This window comes from Cherax quadricarinatus, unplaced genomic scaffold (genome assembly GCF_038502225.1).
Source record: "Cherax quadricarinatus isolate ZL_2023a unplaced genomic scaffold, ASM3850222v1 Contig2528, whole genome shotgun sequence".
NCBI lineage: Eukaryota > Metazoa > Arthropoda > Malacostraca > Decapoda > Parastacidae > Cherax > Cherax quadricarinatus.
In genome coordinates this window covers 4,930-21,059 of record NW_027197554.1, presented here as the reverse complement: position 1 = coordinate 21,059, position 16,130 = coordinate 4,930, and the positions used below count along the sequence as shown (strand labels likewise).

The following is a 16,130-nucleotide window of genomic DNA, read 5'->3' as shown; positions in this document are numbered from 1 at the left end:
GAGCCTACTAGACTGGAGAATACACTAGACCTCATCTTCACTAACAATGATGATCTGATAAGAAATATCACCATATCAAAAACAATATACTCAGATCACAACATAATTGAGGTTCAGTCATGTATGCGCGGAGCCCCAGACCGACATAAGGAGATTAGTCACGAGGGAGCATTCACCAAATTCAACTTCAATAACAAAAACATAAAGTGGGACCAAGTAAACCAAGTCCTAACCGATATAAGCTGGGAAGATATACTAAGCAACACAGACCCCAACTTATGCCTAGAACAGATTAACTCGGTGGCACTCGATGTATGCACAAGGCTTATTCCTCTAAGAAAAAGGAGGAGTAGATGTAAAACAGAAAGAGACAGGCGCTCCCTTTACAGGCGACGGAAAAGAATAACAGAGCGGCTAAAAGAGGTCAATATATCTGAAATGCGTAGGGAGACACTGGTCAGAGAAATAGCAAGCATCGAACTTAAGCTAAAAGAATCCTTTAGGAGTCAGGAATCGCGGGAAGAACTAAAAGCCATAAATGAAATCGAAAGAAACCCAAAGTATTTCTTCTCCTATGCCAAATCAAAATCGAGAACAACGTCCAGTATTGGGCCCCTACTTAAACAAGATGGGTCCTACACAGATGACAACAAGGAAATGAGTGAGCTACTCAAGTCCCAATATGACTCAGTTTTTAGCAAGCCGCTAACCAGACTGAGAGTCGAAGATCAAAATGAATTTTTTATGAGAGAGCCACAAAATTTGATTAACACAAGCCTATCCGATGTTATCCTGACGCCAAATGACTTCGAACAGGCGATAAATGACATGCCCATGCACTCTGCCCCAGGGCCAGACTCATGGAACTCTGTGTTCATCAAGAACTGCAAGAAGCCCCTATCACGAGCCTTTTCCATCCTATGGAGAGGGAGCATGGACACGGGGGTCGTCCCACAGTTACTAAAAACAACAGACATAGCCCCACTCCACAAAGGGGGCAGTAAAGCAACAGCAAAGAACTACAGACCAATAGCACTAACATCCCATATCATAAAAATCTTTGAAAGGGTCCTAAGAAGCAAGATCACCACGCATCTAGAAACCCATCAGTTACACAACCCAGGGCAACATGGGTTTAGAACAGGTCGCTCCTGTCTGTCTCAACTATTGGACCACTACGACAAGGTCCTAAATGCACTAGAAGACAAAAAGAATGCAGATGTAATATATACAGACTTTGCAAAAGCCTTCGACAAGTGTGACCATGGCGTAATAGCGCACAAAATGCGTGCTAAAGGAATAACAGGAAAAGTCGGTCGATGGATCTATAATTTCCTCACTAACAGAACACAGAGAGTAGTCGTCAACAGAGTAAAGTCCGAGGCAGCTACGGTGAAAAGCTCTGTTCCACAAGGCACAGTACTCGCTCCCATCTTGTTCCTCATCCTTATATCCGACATAGACAAGGATGTCAGCCACAGCACCGTGTCTTCCTTTGCAGATGACACCCGAATCTGCATGACAGTGTCTTCCATTGCAGACACTGCAGAGCTCCAGGCAGACATCAACCAAATCTTTCAGTGGGCTGCAGAAAACAATATGAAGTTCAACGATGAGAAATTTCAATTACTCAGATATGGTAAACATGAGGAAATTAAATCTTCATCAGAGTACAAAACAAATTCTGGCCACAAAATAGAGCGAAACACCAACGTCAAAGACCTGGGAGTGATCATGTCGGAGGATCTCACCTTCAAGGACCATAACATTGTATCAATCGCATCTGCTAGAAAAATGACAGGATGGATAATGAGAACCTTCAAAACTAGGGAGGCCAAGCCCATGATGACACTCTTCAGGTCACTTGTTCTATCTAGGCTGGAATATTGCTGCACACTAACAGCACCTTTCAAGGCAGGTGAAATTGCCGACCTAGAAAATGTACAGAGAACTTTCACGGCGCGCATAACGGAGATAAAACACCTCAATTATTGGGAGCGCTTGAGGTTCCTAAACCTGTATTCCCTGGAACGCAGGAGGGAGAGATACATGATTATATACACCTGGAAAATCCTAGAGGGACTAGTACCGAACTTGCACACGAAAATCACCCACTACGAAAGCAAAAGACTTGGCAGACGATGCACCATCCCCCCAATGAAAAGCAGGGGTGTCACTAGCACGTTAAGAGACCATACAATAAGTGTCAGGGGCCCGAGACTGTTCAACTGCCTCCCAGCACACATAAGGGGGATTACCAACAGACCCCTGGCAGTCTTCAAGCTGGCACTGGACAAGCACCTAAAGTCAGTTCCGGATCAGCCGGGCTGTGGCTCGTATGTTGGTTTGCGTGCAGCCAGCAGCAACAGCCTGGTTGATCAGGCTCTGATCCACCAGGAGGCCTGGTCTCAGACCGGGCCGCGGGGGCGTTGACCCCCGGAACTCTCTCCAGGTAAACTCCAGGTTAGATTCAGTAGTATGGGAGTTTTGTGACTTGTGGAGGATCTGCAGATGGTCCCTACTTAGTGTCGTTATATTATCTCCTTGTTCCTGATTCTGTGTCGCAGCTGCTTGTTATATTGCTATTGGGATTAGCATTCTTTTTATTGTTCAAGCAGACTGTTCTGACTGCCAGTTGGTCAAGAAGTTAGTTTATTTGAGGACTTTGTCAGTCACTTGTTTAAGTCTAGTCGAGTCTTGAGACATAGCGAACTACTTAGAGCACTTACACACATACACACAAACTTACTTGTACATATTTGTAATATCTTATTAAATGTTAATGTACCAGACGGTACTTAAGAATTATAAATGTGATATGTGCTTTCAGCACAATACTATTATATACGAGAGAATTGATTATTATTATTTTGATTATTATTAATTTAATTTAATTTGATAATATACCTCTAGACTTAATAAATTTATTAAATTTTAATTTCTCTAGTTAGTAGCCTACCAGTTGTAATCCTGAAGCACTATTGAATCATACTGAATTCTAATGGATAATTGGACAAGGATACTGACTACTTGTTACGAAAACCCAGCAACAGGCTGGATGCTAGAAGGGCAGTCCTTTCTAGTATTCACTGGAGATCTCTAAGCTTTTAGAATCGCGTTTTTTGTAACAAGCCACATCAAGAGGAAAGCAACAGTCAAAAACCAGGTAATCAGGCTGAAGAAGGATGGAGTGGGGATCACAAGAAACAATAAAGAAGTATGTGTAGAGCTAAACATGAGATTTATGGAAGTATTTTCAGTGAAGATAGACTGGACTACAGTAAATCGGAATAGTAGGGTACACCTAAAACTACCGGACACAAAACACACAACCAAAGAGGAAGTAAAGAGGCTGCTAAGTGAACTAAATACCTCAAAGAGGGTGGGATCGAACAACATTTCTACGTTGGTCCTAAGAGAAGGAGCAGAGACGCTGTGTGTGTCACTAACAACAATCTTCAACACATCTGTTGAAAACGGCAACTGCCTGAGGTATGGAAGACCACAAATGTAGTCCGAATCTTTAAGAAAGGAGTCAAACAAGTAGCATTAAACTACAGACCGATGTCACTGACATGTATAGTATGCAAAGTCATGGAGAAGCTTACCAGAAAAAGACTGGTGGGGTGGAGCCCCTAGAAAGGAACGAGCCTATACATGATATCCAGCATGGTTTCTGGGAGGGGGAAATCCTGTATTCACAGACACCAAAATCCAGAGGGAAAATATTAAGGAGGAGATAGAGAATTCGTTGATTATCCATGTTACTAACAGGCTGAAGGAGGACGAATGATGGTATATAAATAGTACAGAAATAGGAGACGCAAGCTGTTACAGAGCTGACAAGTGGGAAGGCCAATGTGAATATTGTGAAATAGTTGCAGAAATTTAGAACATACATAAAGGAAAAAAATGTTCCCAGTCAAAGTAACCCTTATGGAGAAAATACACGAAACAAGATTATGAAGCAGGAACCTTGATTAAAGAAATCAGAAGATTTTGATGCCTGTTTGTCGGTAAGGAGAGAACAGAAAAAAAGAGGGAACAACCGAGTGAGAGAATACAAAATTGTCAGAGACAGGAAGGAGAACCAGAAAATGCATCGCAGGGGGAGGTAACTCAGCCTCTGGAGGGAATGTCGTGCACAGTTGTCGTTTCCCAAACACAGCAACTCATAATAAGCCTTACCCTACCTCTCACCCTACACCCACACTCCTCACCCTTACCTCTGCAAGAACCTTCTTCATGACTACCTATCACACCAACGCCCAGTCACTAGCTCCTTTAACTCCTCAACCATCCCGTCCACCCTCACATCAATAATTCTGATGTGTTCAGTCCACAGATGGACAAAATCCACTAGTGGAAGTAGATCGTGACAGTAGGTGAGGCAAGTGTTGAAGAATTCCCTGTATAAGATCCCTAGATGTTGCAGTATTGACATGTGCCCTATAAGTGGCTTAGAAATCCAACAAATTGTCGGTTTATTTAATACTCGTTACCTATTTATAGCTGCAGAATGCGGGCTACATACTTTCTTCCCGATGGTCCAGAATGCGGGCTACATGCTATCCTCCCGATGTTCCAGAAGGCAGACTACATGCTATCTTCCCAATGGTCCAGAATGCGGGCTATATGCTATCCTCCCGATGTTCCAGAACGCGGGCTACATACTATCCTACCGAAATTCCAGAACTCGGGCTACATACTATCCTCCCGATGTTCCGGAACGCGGGCTACGTACTATCCTTCCGATGTGTTATTACTGTTCTTGCTGTTGAACAGCAGTTTAGTGCCGATGGAGGTAGCGTAGGTAGCAATGATACGGCCGTGCACTAGTTTGGCTTTAATTGGATGCCCAGTGGATACCCAGAATGATATAAAGCAACTGCAGAAATCACCCAAAAGTTCACAAATTACCTACAAATAGGACTCATACTACACCTCCTACCCCGCTGCCACTGAAGTGATACTCCACTACATTCACCCATCACCCATCGCCTACAATTCACCCGAAGCCACAGCCAATGGACAAGGGTCAGAACAATAAAAGAAGATCCAGTAACCAGCTAAGGACTCCCAACATCAAAGGTGAGAGCAGCAATAACACGAGGAAAACTTGTGGTACTGCCAGCCAGGACACAACCCTCATCACCCACCGGCACCACCACAACACACGACAGACAACAACGAACATGACCGCCGCTACAGTCCAAGATAACTCCTTCCCAGTATTTGATGTCAAGAAGATCACCGACCCAGAAATAGCTAAACTCCTTATGATTCAGAACCAAACGATCACCAAACTAACTCAAGAAATGCAGGAACTAAAGGCTAGCAATGCAGATTACCTCAACAAGATCACTGCTCTAGAACATAAACTAGACACTCTAGAACAACAAAACAACACCCACACCCAGTCCCTAGACACCATCAACACACTAAAAGACCAAGTCACCCTACTTACTACCAACATTACAGAGGAAAGATCAAGAGTGGACCAACAACTTGCCACTGTCATAACCAACTTCCAAGACCATAATGACCAACAGAAGCTATCTGACGCTGTTGTAGTTAACAGCAAACATCTCCCACCCACAGTCACCCAAGAGACCTGCATGGAGACCACCCTACAGCTTATCAAGGACCACCTTTGCCTTAACATACATAGTGACGACCTAAAGGATTGCAAACTGATGGGCTACCAAGCTGGTAAAAAAACAGTGCTGTTAAAATTCCAAACTAGCCTACAAAGAAACAACCTACTAAAAACATCTATTTCTATGAAAACTGTTGTTTACGTCAATGATGCCTTACCAAAACATGACAAAACCTTCTTTATCGGCTAAGAAAATTATGCTATGCCCAAAAAATCCACCAGTGCTTTGTGAGGGATGGAAAAATCGCAGTTAGGAAACAGCCAACTGGGAAGAGATACTTCATCTCTACAGAACATGACCTTAAAACATTCCTAAGTGAGGCTGGACTAACAGAATCAGAGTAAAGTGCAGATAATACCCATAGTCCACCGTTAGTGTTATATTGTCATAAATTTGTGCCCCCCTAAAATTCTAATACCCCAACTACTTTTGACTGTCATTGTTGTATTCAACGACCATTCTACCTCATAGTCTTAATTGTGTTTAATATCTACAGAATCTATCTCCTTTTTTACAACTTACCACATCACTGTTCCATCTTATTTTATTATAAACTAACCATAACTTGTCTTCAATAATTCTACCTCACTTTAAAAAATACTCAATTGCCCAATTTTATTCTAAATCCTTGTTATTGCCCAAATTTACTTTAAACTATATTGATCAAACTTATTGTAAACTTCTTTTATTGACCATTTTTATTCCATACTTTTTTAAACTAGTATTTTCAACTACAACTTTTATATTATCCTGTCTACCATCTTACTAGCATATTATAACCAAGTCATTGCCATTTTTATTTTTATCATTTTTTTTATTATTCTTTTGCTACCATAATTTTTGTATTTTATCCTGTCAATTTAAATCTAATTATACACTAATTCTTGTAAACAACTTATATAAGACCTTAGTGCAATTACAATTGAGAGTCTTGTGCCTTTATTATATTATTAGATTAATCACAGTTTTACTCTAGGTCATTCTAGCTCAATACATAGTCAATACCAAATTCACTATACTAGACCATAGTGCAATTACTAGTGAGAGACTGGAGACCTGGAGTTTACCTGGAGAGAGTTTCGGGGGTCAACGCCCCCGCGGCCCGGTCCGTGACCAGGCCTCCTGGTGGATCAGCGCCTGATCAACAAGGCTGTTGCTGCTGGCTGCACGCAAACCAACGTACGAGCCACAGCCCGGCTGATCAGGAACTGACTTTAGGTGCTTGTCCAGTGCCAGCTTGCAGACTGCCAGGGGTCTGTTGGTAATCCCCCTTATGTGTGCTGGGAGGCAGTTGAACAGTCTCGGGCCCCTGACACTTATTGTATGGTCTCGTAACGTGCTAGTGACACCCCTGCTTTTCATTGGGGGGATGTTGCATCGTCTGCCAAGTCTTTTGCTTTCGTAGTGAGTGATTTTCGTGTGCAAGTTCGGTACTAGTCCCTCTAGGATTTTCCAGGTGTATATAATCATGTATCTCTCCCTCCTGCGTTCCAGGGAATACAGGTTTAGAAACCTCAAGCGCTCCCAGTAATTGAGGTGTTTTATCTCCGTTATGCGTGCCGTGAAAGTTCTCTGCACATTTTCTAGGTCGGCAATTTCACCTGCCTTGAAAGGTGCTGTTAGAGTGCAGCAATATTCCAGCCTAGATAGAACAAGTGACCTGAAGAGTGTCATCATGGGCTTGGCCTCCCTAGTTTTGAAGGTTCTCATTATCCATCCTGTCATTTTCCTAGCAGATGCGATTGATACAATGTTATGGTCCTTGAAGGTGAGATCCTCCGACATAATCACTCCCAGGTCTTTGACGTTGGTGTTTCGCTCTATTTTGTGGCCAGAATTTGTTTTGTACTCTGATGAAGATTTAATTTCCTCATGTTTACCATATCTGAGTAATTGAAATTTCTCATCGTTGAACTTCATATTGTTTTCTGCAGCCCACTGAAAGATTTGGTTGATGTCCGCCTGGAGCCTTGCAGTGTCTGCAATGGAAGACACTGTCATGCAGATTCGGGTGTCATCTGCAAAGGAAGACACGGTGCTGTGGCTGACATCCTTGTCTATGTCGGATATGAGGATGAGGAACAAGATGGGAGCTAGTACTGTGCCTTGTGGAACAGAGCTTTTCACCGTAGCTGCCTCGGACTTTACTCTGTTGACGACTAATCTCTGTGTTCTGTTAGTGAGGAAATTATAGATCCATCGACCGACTTTTCCTGTTATTCCTTTAGCGCGCATTTTGTGCGCTATTACGCCATGGTCACACTTGTCGAAGGCTTTTGCAAAGTCTGTATATATTACATCTGCATTCTTTTTGTCTTCTAGTGCATTTAGGACCTTGTCGTAGTGATCCAGTAGTTGAGACAGACAGGAGCGACCTGTTCTAAACCCATGTTGCCCTGGGTTGTGTAACTGATGGGTTTCTAGATGGGTGGTGATCTTGCTTCTTAGGACCCTTTCAAAGATTTTTATGATATGGGATGTTAGTGCTATTGGTCTGTAGTTCTTTGCTGTTGCTTTACTGCCCCCTTTGTGGAGTGGGGCTATGACTGTTGTTTTTAGTAACTGAGGGACGACCCCCGTGTCCATGCTCCCTCTCCATAGGATGGAAAAGGCTCGTGATAGGGGCTTCTTGCAGTTCTTGATGAACACAGAGTTCCATGAGTCTGGCCCTGGGGCAGAGTGCATGGGCATGTCATTTATCGCCTGTTCGAAGTCATTTGGCGTCAGGATAACATCGGATAGGCTTGTGTTAATCAAATTTTGTGGCTCTCTCATAAAAAATTCATTTTGATCTTCGACTCTCAGTCTGGTTAGCGGCTTGCTAAAAACTGAGTCATATTGGGACTTGAGTAGCTCACTCATTTCCTTGCTGTCATCTGTGTAGGACCCATCTTGTTTAAGTAGGGGCCCAATACTGGGCGTTGTTCTCGATTTTGATTTGGCATAGGAGAAGAAATACTTTGGGTTTCTTTCGATTTCATTTATAGCTTTTAGTTCTTCCCGCGATTCCTGACTCCTAAAGGATTCTTTTAGCTTAAGTTCGATGCTTGCTATTTCTCTGACCAGTGTCTCCCTGCGCATTTCAGATATATTGACCTCTTTTTGCCGCTCTGTTATTCTTTTCCGTCGCCTGTAAAGGGAGCGCCTGTCTCTTTCTATTTTACATCTACTCCTCCTTTTTCTTAGAGGAATAAGCCTTGTGCATACATCGAGTGCCACCGAGTTAATCTGTTCTAGGCATAAGTTTGGGTCTGTGTTGCTTAGTATATCTTCCCAGCTTATATCGGTTAGGACTTGGTTTACTTGGTCCCACTTTATGTTTTTGTTATTGAAGTTGAATTTGGTGAATGCTCCCTCGTGACTAGTCTCATTTTGTCGGTCTGGGGCTCCTCGCATACATGTCTGAACCTCAATTATGTTGTGATCTGAGTATATTGTTTTTGATATGGTGACATTTCTTATCAGATCATCATTGTTAGTGAAGATGAGGTCTAGTGTATTCTCCAGTCTAGTAGGCTCTATTATTTGCTGGTTTAAACTGAATTTTGTGCAGAGATTTAAAAGTTCGTGTGAGTGTGAGTTTTCATCAGAGCTGCCTCCTGGTGTTATTTCTACAACAATATTATTTGCTATATTCCTCCATTTTAGGTGCCTTAAGTTGAAATCCCCCAGGAGCAAGATGTTGGGTGCAGGAGCTGGAAGATTTTCCAGACAGTGGTCAATTTTTAACAGCTGTTCCTGGAATTGCTGGGATGTTGCATCCGGAGGCTTGTAGACTACCACAATGACTAGGTTTTGGTTCTCGACCTTTACTGCTAAAACTTCCACTACGTCATTTGAGGCATTAAGCAGTTCTGTGCAAACAAGTGACTCTGCAATGTACAGGCCAACCCCCCCCTTTTGCCTGTTCACTCTGTCACATCTGTATAGGTTGTAACCTGGGATCCATATTTCATTGTCCAAGTGATCCTTTATGTGGGTCTCAGTGAAAGCCGCGAACATTGCCTTTGCCTCTGCAAGCAGTCCACGGATGAAAGGTATTTTGTTGGTTGTTGCTGGCTTTAGACCCTGTATATTTGCAAAGAAGAATGTTATCGGACTGGTGGTATTGTTGGTACTGGGGGGGGATTTTTTTTCTGGCATTAGTATCTGTATCTGTTGGTTTGGAGTGGAGGCCATCGACTGTGGTTCCACTCCAGGAATGACTGGATTTGGTGTACGATTTCTGCCATTTCCTGCCAGTTTTTTTTCCTTCCTGGCACTAAAAAACTGGTGCTATTTGTAATTTGTATTTTTATATTATTAGAACTAAACCTAGTTATACTATAGCTCTTTCTAGCTCAATACATAGTCAATACCAAATTCACTATATTAGACCATAGTGCAATTACTAGTGAGAGACGGGTGCTATTTTTAATTTGTATTTTTATATTATTAGATTAAATTCAGTTGTACCATAGCTCATTCTAACTCAATACATAGTCAATACCAAATTCACTATATTAGACCATAGTGCATTTACTAGTGAGAGACTAGTGCTATTTTTAATTTGTATTTTTATATTATTAGATTAAACCTATTGTACTATAGCTCATTCTAGCTCAAAACATAGACTCCACAAAAGTCATTATTAGACCTTAGTGCAATTACAAGTGAGAGTCTTGTTCTATTTTTAATTTGTATTTTTATATTACTAGTTTATACCTAGTTGTACTTTAGTTCATTCCAGCACAACACATAGACAACATCAACTTCATTATGTGTAGTAGTGACTATACTCTACATGACCAAAATACTCTAGCTATATACTTGTCCAAACTTCCTACCACTACAGATATCAGTACTAGAACTCAACACACAACTCAGGATATAAATAACCATAATTTAAACCTAGAAGATGATTGATCACGTTGATCCTGATCTAAACCTCCATAATGTGACACCCAATCAAAACCTATTGGAAAGTAACTGCCTTTATTACACAGCATCACAAGCCAGCACTATCCTAAACAATGCTAAAAGTCTATCAGTACTTAACTACAACATCAGGTCCTTAAGCAAACACTTTGATGACCTCTTAGCACTCCTTGAATCACTAAAGACACCCTTCTCCTGCATTATTCTTACTGAGACCTGGCTTAAGCAGGACACAATAGATATCTACCCTCTACCACGATACACAACAATTCACAACTGCAGACCAAACCAAGTTGGGGGTGGTATTACAATCTATTACTCTAACCAATTATCTTGTCTTAGCACCACTTGCTTTAGTGATGAATATAGGGAATACATTATTGCTAATTTTACTGTAAAAAACCTTAAGACGCCTATAACAATCGGTGCCATTTACCGGATACCTCACACAAACATCCCAAATTTCAGTGAGAAATTAAAGTCACTAATAACAAACAGACAAATGAATAAGCACCACCTTCTCTTAGCTGGAGACTTCAACATCAACCTTGGCTTACTAGATGATCAGCCTGTAACTGACTTCATCAACAATATGAACAACACATTTCTCATACCAACAATAACTAAACCAACCAGGCTCACTGAGACAAGTGCAACCATAATAGACCACATATGGACCAATATACTAGCCCCCCTTAAATCAGGGATAATCACAGATAGCACTACAGACCACTACCCTACCTTCCTCCTGACAAACATTAGTAAACCACCACTTGAATACAACAAAGTCTCATTTAGACTCCATGACGAGGCCTCAGTAAGGAAGTTCACAGCTGACCTAGAGACTGTTGACTGGCCTACAGAATTCTCCAAGGCCAATGGTATTGATGACTGGACAGACATTATTCTTAACAAATTACTTAGACTATACAACAAACGTTGTCCTATAAAAACAAAACAGATCACAAACAAACGGCTTGGTTGCCCATGGCTAACCAGCACCATTCTGAAATCCATTGACAAGAAACACCAATATGAAAAGCAATATAGACAGGGCTTAATACACAAAGATATTCTTAAACACTATTCATCAGCTCTCACCAAAGTAATAAAGAAAGCCAAACAACTATACTACTCCAGTACATTCACAGACACTAGAGGAGATATAAAAAAGACCTGGAAAACACTCTCTCAGATTCTAGGGACCCACAAACTGAGAAAAACCAAGAATATTGTCCTAACTAAACCTAATGAAACACCACTACATCCCACTGACACAGCTAACAAGATAAACGACTTCTTCTCAACCATAGGATCTAATCTCGCCAGTAAAATCCCACATACCAATGCCCATGCCGGGGACTACCTAGATGGGAATTTCCCTAATTCCTTCTATCTTGCACCAACTGAGCCCATGGAAGTCACCGAGATTATAAAGCCACTTAAAAATAACTCGGGGAATCTGTCTCATGTCCCACCATTACTGTATAAGCGAGCGGCCCATGTCCTTTCGCATGCTATTTCATTACTTTTTAACAAGTCACTAGAGACTAGCACCTTCCCGAAACTACTCAAGATGGCAAGGGTTACACCAATACATAAAGGTGGTGACCCTACAGACTTAAACAACTATAGGCCAATATCTAACTTACCATTGCTATCCAAAATCTTTGAGAAACTCATGCACAGGAGACTGTATTCATTTATAACGGCTCAAAACATACTCAACCCCTGCCAATTTGGATTCAGGAAAAATAAAAGCACTAATGATGCAATCATAAAAATGCTAGATCTGCTGTACACAGCACTGGAAAATAAGGAATATCCACTAGGAATTTTTATTGACCTAAGAAAAGCTTTTGACACAGTAGACCACGACATCCTACTCCACAAACTTGATCATTATGGTATAAGAGGCCATGCACTTGCTTATTTCAAATCTTACATTACTAATAGGTATCAATATGTCACCATTAAAGACACAGCATCAGCAACACGGCCAATTGATACTGGAGTTCCGCAGGGAAGTGTCCTTGGTCCCCTGCTCTTCCTCATATACATCAATGACCTTCCAAACATATCCCAACACCTGAAACCCATTCTCTTTGCTGACGACACGACTTATGTCATCTCTCACCCTAATCTTGCCACCCTCAACACCATTGTGAATGAGGAGCTGATCAAAATATCGACTTGGATGACAGCCAATAAACTTACGCTTAACACTGACAAAACCTACTATATTATGTTTGGTAGCAGAGCAGGAGATGCACAAATTAACATTAAGATTGACAACACGCTAATTACCAGAAATAATAGGGGCAAATTCCTAGGCTTATACCTTGACAACAACCTGAATTTCAACACCCATATCCAGCATATAACCAAAAAAGTATCCAAGATACGATACTACGTGCCACAAAATGCCCTTCTCACACTATACCACTCACTTATTTATCCATACCTCACCTATGCTATTTGTGCTTGGGGATCAACTGCAGCAACACACCTAAAGCCAATAATAACCCAACAAAAAGCTGCAGTAAGAATAATCACTAAATCCCATCCCTGGCAACACACCCCCACTCTTCATAGACCTAAACTTACTCCCTGTTCAGTACATCCACACTTACTACTGTGCAATCTACATCTACAGGGCCTTAAACTCTAATATCAACCTTGACCTAAAACGCTTTCTTGATAGTTGTGACAGAACCCACAGGCATAACACCAGACACAAACATCTCTACGACATTCCCCGTGTCCGACTAAACCTTTACAAAAATTCAATGTATGTCAAAGGCCCTAAAATCTGGAATACCCTACCTGAGAACTCTAGAACTGCAGACACATTCATCACCTTCAAAACTACCATTAGAAAACATCTTATCTCCCTGATACACCCCGTCAACTAACTACACGAATACCACCTGGTGGTTCACACTTACACTCACTCACTCATTTGACCATAAACAGAAATATTAATCTCAATCTTAAAATAATGAATCCTGTGATACTCCAATACTGAAACTATGTACTGTGCCAAAACAAAAGCATTCACATTGCTAAACTCACAAACTAGTATTTAGTCACTTAGCCATAATACCAACTTACCTCATAATTTGTAATATTTTACAATTAAGAATAAAACTAAGTCTGCCCGAAATGCCTAGCCATGCTAAGCGTTCTAGTGGTACACTCTGTAATCACTATTTTACAACATGTAAACCACACAATAACCAAATTTCTGTAAAATCAACATTGTAATTCTTATAGAGAATAAACTTTGAATTTGAACTTTGAATTTGAAAGTGAGTACACAACGGGCAATGTGAGGGAATGACCGCTAGCCAGTCCATGAAGGGGGAGCTCTTGTGCCTATCAAGTCGGTCGGCCGGGGAGTGAGAGCGAATGGGCCCAGCCTTCCACTGAACTGGGTGAGCCTACAGAGAGCAGCACTTAAATGCTGCGGAATATGAACTAGTCAGAGCAGACGGCTTTGGCTGTCTGTTCTGACAGTACAGGCTGTCTACAGATGTTCCAGAACGCGGGCTACATACTATCCTCCCGGTGTTCCAGAACGCGGGTTATATACTATCCTCATGGTGTTCCAGAACGCACGGCTGCTTATTATCACGGGAAAGTGCCACAGTTTTGTTCACTCCCCACTTACCTGAAGTCCCAGAACTCGGGCTGCCTTGAACTCAGCTTAACGTGGCGCTGACCGTAAAAGTTACCTCTTGTGTTACCAATCCAAACATCGTATCCCTCGTCTGCTAATATGAAGGCTGAGAGAGAGAGAGAGAGAAAAAAAAAAAACAGATGTTAACTGACATGTCAGTGTGTTAACGCACTGGCCTGTGAGTTTTAGGAATCACCTGCCAATGGTTCAAAATTAAACACATGCGGTACAATGCGATCCTTTATTTAGTACGTTTCGCCCACACTGATAAAGTCCACTGTGTGGGCGAAACGGAGTCAATAAATGATCGCATTATACTGCGTCTGTGTCAAATTTTCCATTGCAATCGTCTCATTACAATTTCGTGAGTCATTAACTGATATAGCTGACAATAACCGATAATACATTTTTAACCACTAAACGTCTGTGTCAAGCCACAAGCGACTCTTTCTTTACCTCTCCATCCTTATTCTCTTGTAATTCCCCTTCAGAGGACTTCAAGCCCTACTGGAACAAAAGCTCTTAAGCTCCTGTTACTGTGTAACTCGTGGCAGGAAACTTCATGAAATCCTCAACGAATACTAACGTTTCAGTCCTATAGATCTCGCAGCCTCGGTAGTGGCAGGAATAGTTAATGAATAAAGACACGAATACAGTATAATCCAATCCTTTATTGACAACGTTTCGCCCACAAAGTGGGCTTTATCACGTCACAATGGGCGTGTATTTAGGGTGCGTAGTGACGTGAAGAGTCAGGTGAGGTAATGTATGCTTACTTCTTACATAGATTAATAACAGGTTGGACGAATACATATGGCTGAGAGATGAGGTTGGATTCGAGGTTCTAAGAACAAGCAAGTTGAAGAATAAGATGATGGGTCGCAGCACGGAGAAGACCCGGGCCAGGAACCCCCGTCCTGGCGAGCCTAACTGAACCTGAAGAATGAGACATTTGGGTATATTTACTGTAAAAGCGTTACGCCAGCCAGTAGCTTCATCAGTCCAATACAGAGAAGAGCTGTGGAAGATGAGGAGATTGAGGTAATCAGTCCCTCAGCCTGGAGATGTGTTCAGTCTTCTGCTGTTTTCCTCTGTGCTATGACCTGTCGCTATGTGAGATAGCGATTAACAAGTTTCCTGGCAAGAGTCTCAGTTATTGTAGAAGCCGTTGTTTTGACTGAAGTTGCCTGATGTGCTGATTAGTGAAGATAGCAGAATCCTGCACTTCGTAGTGTCTTCTTCTCTAACGATGAGTCGAGCGCTCTTATAACTGATCAAAAGGTTGAGGGAGTTGTTGGTCATTCAGCACAAGATGTGATGGAGTCTTGATCTTCCGTCTGCTGAGCACCAGATAAACGCCCTTCCTATCTGTATTTACCTAACTTAACTTGTCAGCAAGTACCCAACTGCTCTATAATTTAACGATTTCTGTGTCCTTGCTAAAATTTTGTCATTATATTCACTGTCTTCTAAATCTCTGGAAATTGTCTCATATCCTCTGAGGTGAGGATATTAACTAGTGGTTCAGTCAGTGTTTATAATCACTTGTGCAGGATCCATCTTGACGCTTTTCCAGTGTTTTTCATACATTTGATTCACTAAGAAAACTTCGTCTCCTGTCGTGCATATGGCGTTCACTGCCCATTGGTGGACCCTTTGTCTCTGACTCTCTGACTTTCTATTTTTTTTTCTGTTCCTCATAACTTTTTCGTTTTTCGTCAGCTCTTCACTTTTATTCAATCATTTTTTCACTTTCATTTTCCTTCTGATGTAGCCGAGAAGCACCTCGGATCAAACTTTGCTTCTGATGTCATTTTCAAACTGCTGCGAAGCTTCTCTTCCTATCCTTGCATATTCGTTTCTGGCTCTTC

General features: G+C 41.7%; 1 protein-coding gene across 1 annotated transcript in view; it reads right to left on the bottom strand.

Moving 5' to 3' along the window:
• The window catches only part of LOC138851876 (lipase 1-like), a 52,258-nt gene extending 37,897 nt beyond the window's left edge, over positions 1-14,361 (bottom strand). The window contains exon 1 of the mRNA XM_070081385.1: positions 14,251-14,361. The gene's annotated coding sequence lies outside the window, so the exon portion shown is untranslated. The remainder of the gene's footprint in view (positions 1-14,250) is intronic.
• Between the last annotated feature and the right edge of the window lie 1,769 nt (positions 14,362-16,130).